Source organism: Protopterus annectens, chromosome 14.part0 (genome assembly GCF_019279795.1).
Source record: "Protopterus annectens isolate FY-2018-M chromosome 14.part0, PAN1.0, whole genome shotgun sequence".
Taxonomy (NCBI): Eukaryota; Metazoa; Chordata; order Ceratodontiformes; family Protopteridae; genus Protopterus; species Protopterus annectens.
In genome coordinates, this window is record NC_056748.1 from 418,016,855 (window position 1) to 418,033,179 (window position 16,325).

Consider the following 16,325-nt stretch of genomic DNA (forward strand, 5'->3'; position numbering starts at 1 on the left):
GTGTTCTAGGGTGGTAGGTTTAGAATTTGAGCCTTGCTTAAAAAGGCACTATGGGGTGGCAAGAGCCTTTGCCAATATCCGAGTCCCAGGGTGACAGGTGCAAGCCATCCCTTGAAGCAGCGTGGCTTGTCCAGCATGTCATCCCAGGCAGACAGACATTGGATCCCCTTTGAATGACACCAGAGTTTAAGCCAATTGTTAAAGCTGATCATCTTATCTCTGTATTGTGGCATCATTCTTGGTGAAGGTAGGATACTGCTCAAGGTCAGGGTCATACCTGCCTGGGCTACATAATCAGAGAGCTCCTCAATGTCTCTTTTCATGTAGTCCAAGGAGGTACGTCTCAGGTCGTTTACACCAGCGTGGACAATGACTGAGTCGTATTTGTACCTGCTGTTGAGAGACCTGAGTGCTTGCATTATGTGGCGGATTCTAGCGCCCGACAGGCAGCTTACTGTGACCTTCTCCTTACTCAGTCTGATGAGCGGACGCCAGTGTGTCTGACTATGGAGTCACCAATGACTAGTGTGTCTGGCATTGTGTTTGGCCTTAAGGGCTGTGACTGTTTGACACTCTGACTGTGAGGTCTATGTGTTGCAGGTGTTGTGTTCTGAGGTGGTGGTTGTTTGGGTGTCTGCTTTGGTGGCCTCTGCTGTTTTGGTAGATTTTTGATCAGAGCCCGAGTATGTCTTTGTGTGTTTATGTGTATGATTTGAGGTTGTGGTGGTACTATGTGAGACTGGGTCTATAGTGTGTGTGGTAACCTTCTCCTCCTGACTGGTCTTGCCAGTCCTATGTTGAGAGAGCTCAGCCTCCAGTTTGGCCGTATAGTTGCATCTCGCATGTATTTGTGTTTTGTGGGAGGAGGAGAGGGTTGTCTGTGTACATGAGGCAATTGTAACATTGCCTCAATATTCCCAGGTTCACCAGTTGAGCAGGAGAGGACACTAGCAACTGATCCCTCGACATGCTAGAAGGACTAGACAAAAAAACTTTAAAAGAGATTCCGGGGGACGTGGGTGACCGAGAAATGGGGGTTGCCTTTTGGGGTGCTATCTATAAGAGTGCCGTATCAAGGTAATAAGTACTGTAGGAGCAAGTGCTAGGTTTAACAGATAGAGAAAAGTCTACTTGGAGTCAAGTAGAGATGATCTTTTAGGTATTAGAGAAAGTGCTAGTAACAGGGATGCTTAAAGGTAAGATTGAAAAGAATGCACTCTGCAGTGTGCACTAGAGAAGTTAGATATGAAAGTAGGTAACTTGAGTTTTACCTGTTTAAAAAGTTAAGGTTTAGTGGAGAGTTACTATTTTAAAACAGCAAGATGGACTGAAAGGGGTGGTTACTTTTGTATTTTGGTACTATGAAATACTGTAGGATGGCCAATAAATTTAAATAATTGAAGGGTGGGATTTCAAAAGTGATGGTTTTGTGATTACTCACATAAGCCAGTGAAAGTAGAGAGAAATGAGATATATGGTCAGATTAACATAAGAGGAGGGCAACTAGAAAACAGTGGTATTTAACAAGACAACTTAAATGGGTGGGAGGGCGGGAAAAATTCTGCCTGACTCAGAACAGAGAGAGCTGTGGTCTCTTTTGAAGTTTTAATATGCTGTTAAAACAGAATGCAAGCAAAACACAAGGTAAAGAAAACAAACTACAGTATTCAAAATATAGAAAGGCAATACAGAAATACAAAAAATAACAGCAAACTAACCTTTCCTTCACAGCAAAGTGTAGCAGAGTCTGGATGAGCCTTTCTGGTAAAGCTCTGAAATGTTTTAGTTTACTCCTTAAATAGAAATTTTAGTTCCTAGCTCCACCCCCTCTGTTAACAAGTGATTAACCTTAAGTGACCTCTTCTGTTTTATGAATGAGTCCTTAATTAATCAGTTCTTATTTCTGCCTGACTCAGAACAGAGAGAGCTGTGGTCTCTTTTGAAGTTTTAATATGCTGTTAAAACAGAATGCAAGCAAAACACAAGGTAAAGAAAACAAACTACAGTATTCAAAATATAGAAAGGCAATACAGAAATACAAAAAAATAACAGCAAACTAACCTTTCCTTCACAGCAAAGTGTAGCAGCGTCTGGATGAGCCTTTCTGGTAAAGCTCTGAAATGTTTTAGTTTACTCCTTAAATAGAAATTTTAGTTCCTAGCTCCACCCCCTCTGTTAACAAGTGATTAACCTTAAGTGACCTCTTCTATCTTATGAATGAGTCCTTAATTAATCAGTTCTTATTTCTGCCTGACTCAGAACAGAGAGAGCTGTGGTCTCTTTTGAAGTTTTAATATGCTGTTAAAACAGAATGCAAGCAAAACACAAGGTAAAGAAAACAAACTACAGTATTCAAAATATAGAAAGGCAATACATAAATACAAAAAATAACAGCAAACTAACCTTTCCTTCACAGCAAAGTGTAGCAGAGTCTGGATGAGCCTTTCTGGTAAAGCTCTGAAATGTTTTAGTTTACTCCTTAAATAGAAATTTTAGTTCCTAGCTCCACCCCCTCTGTTAACAAGTGATTAACCTTAAGTGACCTCTTCTGTCTTATGAATGAGTCCTTAATTAATCAGTTCTTATTTCTGCCTGACTCAGAACAGAGAGAGCTGTGGTCTCTTTTGAAGTTTTAATATGCTGTTAAAACAGAATGCAAGCAAAACACAAGGTAAAGAAAACAAACTACAGTATTCAAAATATAGAAAGGCAATACAGAAATACAAAAATAACAGCAAACTAACCTTTCCTTCACAGCAAAGTGTAGCAGAGTCTGGATGAGCCTTTCTGGTAAAGCTCTGAAATGTTTTAGTTTACTCCTTAAATAGAAATTTTAGTTCCTAGCTCCACCCCTCTGTTAACAAGTGATTAACCTTAAGTGACCTCTTCTGTCTTATGAATGAGTCCTTAATTAATCAGTTCTTATTTCTGCCTGACTCAGAACAGAGAGAGCTGTGGTCTCTTTTGAAGTTTTAATATGCTGTTAAAACAGAATGCAAGCAAAACACAAGGTAAAGAAAACAAACTACAGTATTCAAAATATAGAAAGGCAATACAGAAATACAAAAATAACAGCAAACTAACCTTTCCTTCACAGCAAAGTGTAGCAGAGTCTGGATGAGCCTTTCTGGTAAAGCTCTGAAATGTTTTAGTTTACTCCTTAAATAGAAATTTTAGTTCCTAGCTCCACCCCTCTGTTAACAAGTGATTAACCTTAAGTGACCTCTTCTGTCTTATGAATGAGTCCTTAATTAATCAGTTCTTATTTCTGCCTGACTCAGAACAGAGAGAGCTGTGGTCTCTTTTGAAGTTTTAATATGCTGTTAAAACAGAATGCAAGCAAAACACAAGGTAAAGAAAACAAACTACAGTATTCAAAATATAGAAAGGCAATACAGAAATACAAAAATAACAGCAAACTAACCTTTCCTTCACAGCAAAGTGTAGCAGAGTCTGGATGAGCCTTTCTGGTAAAGCTCTGAAATGTTTTAGTTTACTCCTTAAATAGAAATTTTAGTTCCTAGCTCCACCCCTCTGTTAACAAGTGATTAACCTTAAGTGACCTCTTCTGTCTTATGAATGAGTCCTTAATTAATCAGTTCTTATTTCTGCCTGACTCAGAACAGAGAGAGCTGTGGTCTCTTTTGAAGTTTTAATATGCTGTTAAAACAGAATGCAAGCAAAACACAAGGTAAAGAAAACAAACTACAGTATTCAAAATATAGAAAGGCAATACAGAAATACAAAAAAATAACAGCAAACTAACCTTTCCTTCACAGCAAAGTGTAGCAGAGTCTGGATGAGCCTTTCTGGTAAAGCTCTGAAATGTTTTAGTTTACTCCTTAAATAGAAATTTTAGTTCCTAGCTCCACCCCCTCTGTTAACAAGTGATTAACCTTAAGTGACCTCTTCTGTCTTATGAATGAGTCCTTAATTAATCAGTTCTTATTTCTGCCTGACTCAGAACAGAGAGAGCTGTGGTCTCTTTTGAAGTTTTAATATGCTGTTAAAACAGAATGCAAGCAAAACACAAGGTAAAGAAAACAAACTACAGTATTCAAAATATAGAAAGGCAATACAGAAATACAAAAATAACAGCAAACTAACCTTTCCTTCACAGCAAAGTGTAGCAGAGTCTGGATGAGCCTTTCTGGTAAAGCTCTGAAATGTTTTAGTTTACTCCTTAAATAGAAATTTTAGTTCCTAGCTCCACCCCTCTGTTAACAAGTGATTAACCTTAAGTGACCTCTTCTGTCTTATGAATGAGTCCTTAATTAATCAGTTCTTATTTCTGCCTGACTCAGAACAGAGAGAGCTGTGGTCTCTTTTGAAGTTTTAATATGCTGTTAAAACAGAATGCAAGCAAAACACAAGGTAAAGAAAACAAACTACAGTATTCAAAATATAGAAAGGCAATACAGAAATACAAAAATAACAGCAAACTAACCTTTCCTTCACAGCAAAGTGTAGCAGAGTCTGGATGAGCCTTTCTGGTAAAGCTCTGAAATGTTTTAGTTTACTCCTTAAATAGAAATTTTAGTTCCTAGCTCCACCCCTCTGTTAACAAGTGATTAACCTTAAGTGACCTCTTCTGTCTTATGAATGAGTCCTTAATTAATCAGTTCTTATTTCTGCCTGACTCAGAACAGAGAGAGCTGTGGTCTCTTTTGAAGTTTTAATATGCTGTTAAAACAGAATGCAAGCAAAACACAAGGTAAAGAAAACAAACTACAGTATTCAAAATATAGAAAGGCAATACAGAAATACAAAAATAACAGCAAACTAACCTTTCCTTCACAGCAAAGTGTAGCAGAGTCTGGATGAGCCTTTCTGGTAAAGCTCTGAAATGTTTTAGTTTACTCCTTAAATAGAAATTTTAGTTCCTAGCTCCACCCCTCTGTTAACAAGTGATTAACCTTAAGTGACCTCTTCTGTCTTATGAATGAGTCCTTAATTAATCAGTTCTTATTTCTGCCTGACTCAGAACAGAGAGAGCTGTGGTCTCTTTTGAAGTTTTAATATGCTGTTAAAACAGAATGCAAGCAAAACACAAGGTAAAGAAAACAAACTACAGTATTCAAAATATAGAAAGGCAATACAGAAATACAAAAATAACAGCAAACTAACCTTTCCTTCACAGCAAAGTGTAGCAGAGTCTGGATGAGCCTTTCTGGTAAAGCTCTGAAATGTTTTAGTTTACTCCTTAAATAGAAATTTTAGTTCCTAGCTCCACCCCCTCTGTTAACAAGTGATTAACCTTAAGTGACCTCTTCTGTCTTATGAATGAGTCCTTAATTAATCAGTTCTTATTTCTGCCTGACTCAGAACAGAGAGAGCTGTGGTCTCTTTTGAAGTTTTAATATGCTGTTAAAACAGAATGCAAGCAAAACACAAGGTAAAGAAAACAAACTACAGTATTCAAAATATAGAAAGGCAATACAGTAATACAAAAATAACAGCAAACTAACCTTTCCTTCACAGCAAAGTGTAGCAGTCTGGATGAGGATTTCTGGTACAGCTCTGAAATGTTTTAGTTTACTCCTTAAATAGAAATTTTAGTTCCTAGCTCCACCCCCTCTGTTAACAAGTGATTAACCTTAAGTGACCTCTTCTGTCTTATGAATGAGTCCTTAATTAATCAGTTCTTATTTCTGCCTGACTCAGAACAGAGAGAGCTGTGGTCTCTTTTGAAGTTTTAATATGCTGTTAAAACAGAATGCAAGCAAAACACAAGGTAAAGAAAACAAACTACAGTATTCAAAATATAGAAAGGCAATACAGAAATACAAAAAATAACAGCAAACTAACCTTTCCTTCACAGCAAAGTGTAGCAGAGTCTGGATGAGCCTTTCTGGTAAAGCTCTGAAATGTTTTAGTTTACTCCTTAAATATAAATTTTAGTTCCTAGCTCCACCCCCTCTGTTAACAAGTGATTAACCTTAAGTGACCTCTTCTGTCTTATGAATGAGTCCTTAATTAATCAGTTCTTATTTCTGCCTGACTCAGAACAGAGAGAGCTGTGGTCTCTTTTGAAGTTTTAATATGATGTTAAAACAGAATGCAAGCAAAACACAAAGTAAAGAAAACAAACTACAGTATTCAAAATATAGAAAGGCAATACAGAAATACAAAAAATAACAGCAAACTAACCTTTCCTTCACAGCAAAGTGTAGCAGAGTCTGGATGAGCCTTTCTGGTAAAGCTCTGAAATGTTTTAGTTTACTCCTTAAATAGAAATTTTAGTTCCTAGCTCCACCCCCTCTGTTAACAAGTGATTAACCTTAAGTGACCTCTTCTGTCTTATGAATGAGTCCTTAATTAATCAGTTCTTATTTCTGCCTGACTCAGAACAGAGAGAGCTGTGGTCTCTTTTGAAGTTTTAATATGCTGTTAAAACAGAATGCAAGCAAAACACAAGGTAAAGAAAACAAACTACAGTATTCAAAATATAGAAAGGCAATACAGAAATACAAAAAATAACAGCAAACTAACCTTTCCTTCACAGCAAAGTGTAGCAGAGTCTGGATGAGCCTTTCTGGTAAAGCTCTGAAATGTTTTAGTTTACTCCTTAAATAGAAATTTTAGTTCCTAGCTCCACCCCCTCTGTTAACAATTGATTAACCTTAAGTGACCTCTTCTGTTTTATGAATGAGTCCTTAATTAATCAGTTCTTATTCCTGCCTGACTCAGAACAGAGAGAGCTGTGGTCTCTTTTGAAGTTTTAATATGCTGTTAAAACAGAATGCAAGCAAAACACAAGGTAAAGAAAACAAACTACAGTATTCAAAATATAGAAAGGCAATACAGAAATACAAAAAAATAACAGCAAACTAACCTTTCCTTCACAGCAAAGTGTAGCAGAGTCTGGATGAGCCTTATCGAAGGTGAGACCGCTGTCCACCTATGTTCTGAAGTCTATGTGGTAATTCATGGGTACATGGTTTTTCCTAAAGGGGATAACTATACAATGTGAAATTGTTCGATCTCGCCGTTTGTTCTTACACAAGGGTTCGGAGCCGATCCTCGGCTCCGAGTCGGCCACATCACCAGCTCCGCATTTTCGAGAAAGCTCGAGGCACAGTTCTATCCCATGATCCTCCTGTGCTAACCCTCACATCTAGTTTGCCGCTAGCAGCAGATCGCATCATGAGAGGCTCGGGCCAGTATTTTTTCATTCTTTATTCTATCCTTTTTGAAGTTGTAGTTGTTAAAAGTAGTTAAAAAGTAGTTTATTAGTGTGATTGTTTATTAGAGAGTGTGTTTTTCAATAGTTAAAGTAGTTTTAAATAGTTTAGTATTTTTTACCTTAGTTAAGGCCTTGTTGTAATTCTGTCAGGACTGACAGTAGGGTTTAAATTGTTAATTTCTGCCTTAACTTATTCTTCTCTCTTTATATATATATATATATATATATATATATATATATATATATATATATATATATATATATATACATATATATAGAGATAAGTATTATTCATACTTTTAGAAGTGTTATAGTGTGTTATTATATATATATATATATATATATATATATATATATATATATATATAAGTGTGTTGTTAGTAATTTGTTTACTAGTTTATTAGATAATATGTCTGAAAAAGCCAAGTCAGGCTTTAAAAGGTGTCAGTGTGGACAAAAGATGTCCATAACTGATAACCATTCTTCCTGCGTCTACTGCCTTGGCCCTCTCCACTTGCAGGAAGACTGTTCCATCTGTCATTCCTTCAGTGGGAGGGTCATGCTAGAAAGGCGCAGGAAGTTGGTGGACAGAAGGTTATTAAAACCCGATTTTCAGGAGGCCCTGGATAAGACTGAACAAGTGTCCAAGTCTTCAAAGGGGTGCAAGTCTTCAAGAGTGTCGGAGCCCAAGTCCTCGGCTCCGAGCACCTCTTTTCAGATTCGGACACCGGCTCCAAAGACCTCGGGGTCGGGCGTCGAATGCTTGTCTCTGATCGAGACTCAAGTATTGGAGCCGGTATCGGAGGTACCACCGCCTTCAATCCTTCGCTCCGTGATGGCTTCGACCCCTTTGACCCATTCTTCGAGGCCGCTTTCCGACTCAGACGTGGGGCAAGTGGTACAGAAGCTAATGGAGAACTTGGCTCTGTCCAAATTAATCGAAGTTCCATCCCAATTGGTTTCGAAACTCGAGGCTCTTCCCACCCCCGAGACAAATCCTCCTCTGAGACCTGTCGAGTTGTCGGAGCCAGGAATCGAAGAGCCAATGATTGTAGAGCCCTCGGTGTCGAAGCCTCCAGTAGCACTAGTGGCACCGTTGACCTCAACACCTTCGGAACCAGCTGGGGAGCCTCGGAGCCGACGGTCTTTCCTAGGTTCCGAGGCGGGCAGTCGGACCGAACTTTCGGTTCCGACTCTCCCCCTCGGGGTCTCGGCTCAGATCAGCTCGGATCCGTCCTCAGGGTCGGAGCCCGTGGTCCCACTTCCAGGGAAACTACCGGCTTCTTCAGAACCGATGAGATCCTCGGGCCGGGGCACCGGTGCCTTCGACATCATGAGGAAGGTCTTGTCTGAACAGACACATACGTCATCGGCATCTTCTTCTCCTCCCCCAAAGGGTCCACATTCTGCTTCTGTACCTTCGGTTCTTACCAAGCGTCGAGACCCAATGCCTCAGCCAGCCCCAGAGGGCACCCCTGGTTCATCGGATGCCTCCCCAGAAGCCCCCTCTGAGGATGTACCGAGGAAAAGATTGTGCAAGAGGAGGCACATTGATTCCCCACAGGAATCTCTGACATCTGATACCGATTTGGATGAAGCAGAAGGGTCCCCATGGTCCCCCTCTGAAGATGTCTCCTTTTCTGACACTTTGGAAATCTTGAAACAGAGGGGAGACTGGCAGACCCTTCCCCCTTCTGTAGACGAATCGGTATTGCTGAAGGCATTTGGGGCTCAACCTTCTACCTCCTGGGTGACCCCTCCCTTTGACAAACTCATGGACCTGATAGCGTGAAGGGCGTGGGAGACACCTGATACAGTGGAACCGGTCTCCCACAGACCCAACAAGTATATCACGGCCCCTTAAGACAAAAGCTTTCTGACTAAAGGAGTGCCAGTGGATACTATGGTGGTGGCGGCAGCCACTAAGAAGGAAATGTCCGAATCATCTTCCTCTGTTCATCCTCCTAATAAGGATTCTAGGACGATGGACAGATATGGGAAGCGCGTGTTTAGTTCTGCGACTTTTTCCATGCGATCGCTGAACTACCTTATGCATTTCATGCGTCTACAGAGAGATCTCCTCAAGGAACTGGGAGATACTCTCAGCCCCCAGGGTGTTCACCAAATGCATGGCAGTAGTAGCGTCTCACTTGAGACAAATGGGATTCCGAGTGTTTCCTTACCTAGACGACTGGCTCCTGTCTGCCACCACCGAGTATCATCTTGTGCAAGCCAGGGATTACACCATCAACCTTTGCTCCTCTCTGGGCATAACAGTAAATTTTGTAAAATCTGTCTTATCGCCCTCACAGCGTATCTCATTTATAGGGGCAGAGTTAGACACTTCCCTGGCATGAATCAATCTCTCCCCACTAAGAGTATCAGCCCTCAGAAATCAAATTTCAATCCTTCTTCAGAGCAAGAGAGTCCCTGCTCAACAAATCTTGAGAGTACTAGGAATGATGGCAGCTGCTCTTATCGTAGTTCCCCTAGGCAGGATGCATATGAGGATCCTTCAATGGATGCTATTCACTCAGTGGTCATACCTACAGCTTCCACTATCTCATGAGATCTTAATCATGAACTCCTGCAAATGGGATCTCCTATGGTGGATGCACAGTCAGGACCTAACAGTAGGCCGACCGTTTGTGTTGCCCAGTCCTATAGCTACTTTAACCACAGATGCTTCCCTGATAGGGTGGGGGGGACTTTTTCAGGGAAGAACAGTCCAAGGTCAATGGTCCAACTTGGAGTACAACCTGCCCATCAGTGTCCTAGAGCTGAGGGCAGTGTTTCTTGCGTTGCAACACTTTCACAAGTCCTTACCTCTGGGAACAGTGACAGTTCAGATGGACAACATGTCAGTAGTTTGGTACATAAGCAAACAAGGAGGAACCAGGTCTTATCCATTGTGCAGAGAGGCCCTCAGGATTTGGCAATGGGCTGTGTCTACCGGACGATTTCTGATAGCAACGCACATCCCGGGGACATCCAACGTCATTGCGGACAGGTTGAGCAGAGCCATCCTGTTGCCCCACGAGTGGTCCCTCAAATCAAAAGTCACAGAAAAGATTTTCTGCAGATGGGGTCAGCCTTGCTGCGACCTATTTGCATCCCCATTGAATGCCAAATGCAGAAGCCACTTTGCCCTACTACCCCCTCCGGGGGGGTGCCCCCAGGGACGCACTTGTGCACGATTGGCCCCCGGGTCTCCTTTACGCTTTTCCCCCTGTTCCGCTAATTCCCGAATTCCTGCAGAAAGCCAAACATCTGGAAAGGACCATAATTCTCATAGCCCCATTCTGGCCTCGACAAATCTGGTTCCCCTTCCTTCAAACTCATCAGGTGGAGAAACTGTGGATTCTGGACCCAGTGCCAGATCTGTTGACGCACTCGTCGGGAGTTCCTCACACATCTCTCAAGTCCCTCAAACTGACAGCTTGGCTGCTCCGCTTCCCATCTTAGCCAGGTCAGATTTATTGTCCCCTGCAGTACAACACATAATTGTATCTTCCCACAAGCCATCCACAAGGAAGCTATACAACAGCAAATGGAAACGTTTTGCGTACTGGGCCTTGCAGCAGGGTATAGATCCGTCAGGGGCTCCAGTACACAAGATATTAGAGTTTCTTTCGACACTTTTTCATGAAGGAGCATCGACTTCGACGATAAGGGTACAACTTGCGGCTATATCTAATTTTCATGTTGGTCAGGGAGATAGTTCCCTCATGTCCCACAGACTTTGCAAAGCCTTTATGAAAGGTACCTTTCACCTCTGTACCCCCTTTCATAATCCAGTGGCCCCATGGAATCTTAATCTGATGTTATCACAACTCATGTTGCCCCCATTTGCACCAGCCGCCACAACCCTTCTTAAATTTTTATCATAGAAGACACTTTTTCTGGTTGCCATCACTTCCGCCCGGAGGGTTTCAGAGTTGCAAGCGTTATCTATCCGGCCCCCATATATGATATTTCATCCGGATAGGGTATCATTGCGCACCAATCCATCCTTCCTTCCAAAGATTTGTTCGGTCCAAAATATTAATCAATCGATTGAACTACCCACCTTCTTCAAGAATCACTCCAGTAAGTTGGAATACATGCTGCACAAATTAGACGTCCACAGGCAGCTGAGATTTTACTTAGACAGAACGAAGGAATACAGAAAGTCAGACAAAATGTTTGTATCATATGCTGACCAAAGGAAGGGAAAGGCGGTAACAAAAGTTACTTTATCCAAATGGCTGTCAGACTGCATAAATTTCGTATATTCAGAATCAAAGCAACAGCTCCCCTTTAAACCCAAGGCTCATTCTACGAGGGCGATTGCTACTTCTTTAGCCCATACCGCCCGCTTGCCATTAGATACCATTTGTGCGGCAGCAACTTGGGCGAAACCACATACTTTCATCGCTCACTACAAATTAGATAAAAACTCCAGAGACAGGGCTATGTTTGGTTCCACTGTTCTCAGGAATGTTCTCCTGTGAGCCACCCAGGATAAAGGAGCTAGGGATGCTACCCATGTGTAAGAACAAACGGTGAGATCAAACAATTTCACATAAAGAAGTTATGTTCTTACCATAACGTTCCATGTGAATTGTTCATCTCGCCTTTGTTCTTACATTCCCCCCCTCCATCCCCCTTCCTGCGTTCTCGAAGAACGGGTAAGACTGAATTTGGGTTCAGTCTTCTCTAGATATTGCTATTCTTGAGCTTCCTAGTGTACATCAGGGATGGCATCTTTTCTCTTCTATTGATGACAGAGTATCAGACAGTGTGGTTGTGTTTTTTCTATGTGCTTAGGGCGCAGTAACTAGTGGGATTCTTCTGGTGTTAGCAAACTAGATCTGAGGGTTAGCACATGAGGATCATGGGATAGAACTGTGCCTCGAGCTTTCTCGAAGATGCGCAGCTCGTGATGTGGCCAACTCGGAGCCGAGGACCGACTCCGAACCCGTGTGTAAGAACAAAGACGAGATGAACAATTCACATGGAACGTTATGGTAAGAACATAACTTCTTTTTTCTTGGTATTGAGCTTGAGCCCATGACTCTGGCACCAAGCATCTGTTTCTGTAAGGCCCTTTTGTAGAATATCCACATCATTTGGGGATTCAGTAATGGCTTCAAGTTTGCAGTCATCTGCAAACTTTGTTAGTCAGAGCCCCTCAGTGTTGGCCTGTACTTCAGAGAACTAGATCCTAAACAAGAGCAGTCGCAGGACTGAGCCCTGAGGTACTCCACTTGTCACTTGTCTGGAGCTGTTGTTTTGTTCAGGATCATAATGGTACATCACCTTAATGTCACATCACTGCTATGCATGTCAACTGACACAAAATATGTTTTCCAATATTCTAAATAACACAGACTTCTAAATTTACTGCTACAGCCACTAGATGCTGTAATCACCCAGCATAATTCTATATTAACCTTTTGCCAGCTGACCTGAAAATAGCACACAAAGACACTGTATTTATGTGCATGTTGCTATGCTCATGCACACACAAATGTACATACACCTATGCATACTGAGCACACCGGGCTCACAATGTAGTAACCTGGGATTATTTCATGTGACATATTTAGTGCTGCACAAATTAATTTTTTCATAATGCTAAATAATGTGTGACATAAAACTTTTCCCAGTAAATAGTCATAGTTCATAATAGTAGAGCAAAATTCAAGGCAAGGGACTTCTAAACTAATTGAGAAGAAGGCATAATGAATGCAAGTGTCCTGCCTATTTTAAAGACAGTTAATTATTTCCATTTGTGATTAATCTGAAAGTTAGTGCAAAGGACTAAACGAGGAGGTGCTGAAAAGTTCTAAGCCTGACCAACTTTCAAACTTCTGAGCATTATTTTGCCTCTTTAGCTGAAAAGAGTTATTTTATCTTGTAAAGTACCAATTTGCAGAATTGTAGCACTATGTTTTGACATTGTTTCAGATCATTGATTGAACCATGTCAATGAAAAGTGTGGAATTTTCAAGTGTGGAACGCTGAGGCATCATGAAATTCCTTTTCCTGCAAAAGAAAACTCCAAAGGAAATCCATGAATGTATGATGCAAACACTGAGTGACAAGTGCCTTTCTTATTCAACTGTGAAGAAGTGGTGAAACCATGTTTCATCAACAGTAACTAGTCGTTTCAAGACCGAAGGTTTCGCAAGGTCTGGGAGGCCTCAAACAGTGTCAACTCCTGGAATTGCTGACCATGTCCATGACCTGATTTTGGCAGATCGGTGAATATCTGCTAAAACAATTGCTAAGACACTACAGATACAATGAGTTGCGTTTATAATCCATGAGCAGCTGGGTATGCGGAAGCTGTCAGCCACGTGGGTGCCCAAATGTTTGAATGCTGACAAGAAAAGACGTCGAGTGAACATTTCCAAGTTGATTTTGCAGCATTTTCATCGAGCGGGTGCCAACTTTTTTTGGAGCAACTAGTTACTGTTGATGAAACATGGTTACACCACTATGATCCTGAACAAAACAACAGCCCATGCAATGGCGGCACTCAGGTTCACCAAGGTCAAAGAAACTCAAGACCCAAAATTCAGCAGGAAAGGTCATGGCCACAGTGCTTTGGGATCAGGAAGGTGTTGTAATGACTGACATTGAAAGAAAAAAGGAGAGGGAAGCTGCGGAAAGGAGTTCTGTTTTTGCCAGACAATGCACCTGTTCACAAGGCTGGCAAAATGATGCATGTTTTGACAAAATTGGGGTTTGAGTGCATAGACCATCCACCCTACTCACCAGCTCTTACTCGATCTGACTATTTCCTTTTTCCAAACCTTAAAAATAGTTTGAAAGGGTGGCAATTTTTTGAGTGATTCAGAGGTAATTACAGCAGTGGAGCAGTATTTCAGTAACCAGACTTTTTTTGGCAGGGTTACAGAAATTTCAGACATGATGTGTCAAGTGTGTTGAACTTCAGGGAGAATATGTTGAATAACTTGTAAACTTCATGACTCAAGGTCATTACCTTGTTGGTCGGGCTTAGAACTTTTCACACCCCCTTCTAAAGCTCTGAGCTGTTAATGAGCTGCTTCCTGTACCCGTGGTATAGAGTTAGATTCTTTCCACCTTCATTTGCCTGCTGTGTGACTCTGAGCAAATCACTTAACCAGACAGTTCTCCCAGGGTGCTGGTGAAAAAGAGACAATTTGTCATGTGGGCTTACCTAGTAAAAAAATGGATAACAAAAAAAATTATAATGCCTCTTTTTTTTTCATCTGGGGGCTGGACAGAAAAGCTATAAAATTATAATCACAGAAAAGAAAAAGAAATACATATCTGTATAATTCTTAGTAGGATCACCCAATAAAATTGTTACATTCAGTATAAAGATGTTGTAAACCAGTTACAAAAGAATTCAATTAGCAATCACTTTGTATACATAATGTGCACATTTTTAAACATATTTAAGTTTCAGATGTGTAATACAGCAGAAAATAACGTGAAAAGGCAAATGTTAGAAGAGAGAAATGTGTACATGTTTACAATGCAGACTCTGTACAAAAATGGCTTGGTTGGAGAAGACAGGGGCACAAAAAAGAAAAAACATGTTAATTAAAGGTAGTATTGAAAGAGAGAGTTGTGCAGTGTTCTAGGAGATTTATTTGGTGTGCTGTACATACAATAAAACCATTAGATGTTGTTACATTGTTTTAGGAAGAATTATCTAGCAGTAATTTAATCTTTATAACCCTTTGATCACTGCTCATCAAAGGTGGTAAAACTTGACATGAAGTAACAATAATTTCCTTAGGAGCACAAACAATTTCCAATATATTCCATTCCCTGTTATGTTTGTTTACAGTCTGTAAAAGTTATTGTTCCTGAACATATGTTATGAATACTTTCCTTCATATTGTTGTACAATTTATATTATTTCAGTCTGTTTCTGGCAAATTTAAGCCTCCCTCTATTATTACTTTCCTTCCCGTGTTTCATGCAAATAATGTAGGAGTTCCTCTAGGTCATCTGCACTTAACTTTGGTGGTCTGTGCACTCCAACAATTGTAATCTGTAACAGGGTCGTCCTTACTGTCATTGTTACACAATCTACAGCATTGCTGTTATCATCAATTATGTAAACGGGCATCATAACAATATTTAATTCTTATCATTACACATTCACCTGATTTTTTTTGTTAGAAAGTCGGTTACAGAAAATAAAATACCCTGACAGAATTGGTTTCCACTCATTGTTCTTTAACCATTTTTCCCTTACAGTAACAGTATCAATCTTATGCAAACGTAGCAAATCTTCCAACGAAAAAATTAATTACTAATACTCCTAGCATCAACAGCCAGTGCAGCTAAGTCTGTGCTATTTTTGAACTATTACATTTCAGACATGACAAAAATCCCATGTTATATTAGTCAAATATTGCAATGCATCTGCTGCAAAAATTATCTTCCCTTGTCTTAACAAGTGGACTCTAACCTAAATAAATATGTAATCCCCAAATTAAACTTAGATGTTCTTCTACACATTTCCACTTCTTGAAATGGGACATTTTTTTCTTCTAGGTAATTGTCCAAAAAAAATTGACTCTCATTTCTATATGTCATTTGTGAAGAACATGTCTTGACACCTGCTATGTTAAGAAAGCTGCAAGTTCCCTGCTATCAGTCATTAAGTCCTTGAAGATGAGACCATTTTAATAAATATGAATAAAAATAGTTCCATACTTCCTTACATAAAGGCATTCTAAGACTCTACTCACAGTCTGTATTTTTGCTCCTGGCAGGTACAACACTATTCGATGTTCATTATCCTCTCTGCCAATGTAAGTATGATCTTTACTGGCAGAAGGCACTTCTAAATGTGTTCTTTTTGCAGTATGCCTAATATTATTTATAGTATCAGCCCAGTATATCTGTTTCAGGTTGTAGCACCTCAGAAAACAGTTTTCCAAGCTGTGCCAATTGAACAAGTGCAATCTCCAGTAAGTCTAGATTTACTAATAATAGTAAGCAAATCATCCAACTTTTGACATGAGGAACACATCTTCAATGTTATCAGCTGTTATTTTTGTATATACACATTAATTAGCACACTGGGCAAAATACTTCTGCTTCAGAAAATCGTTAATGACATGCTCAATTACAGAATCCATTC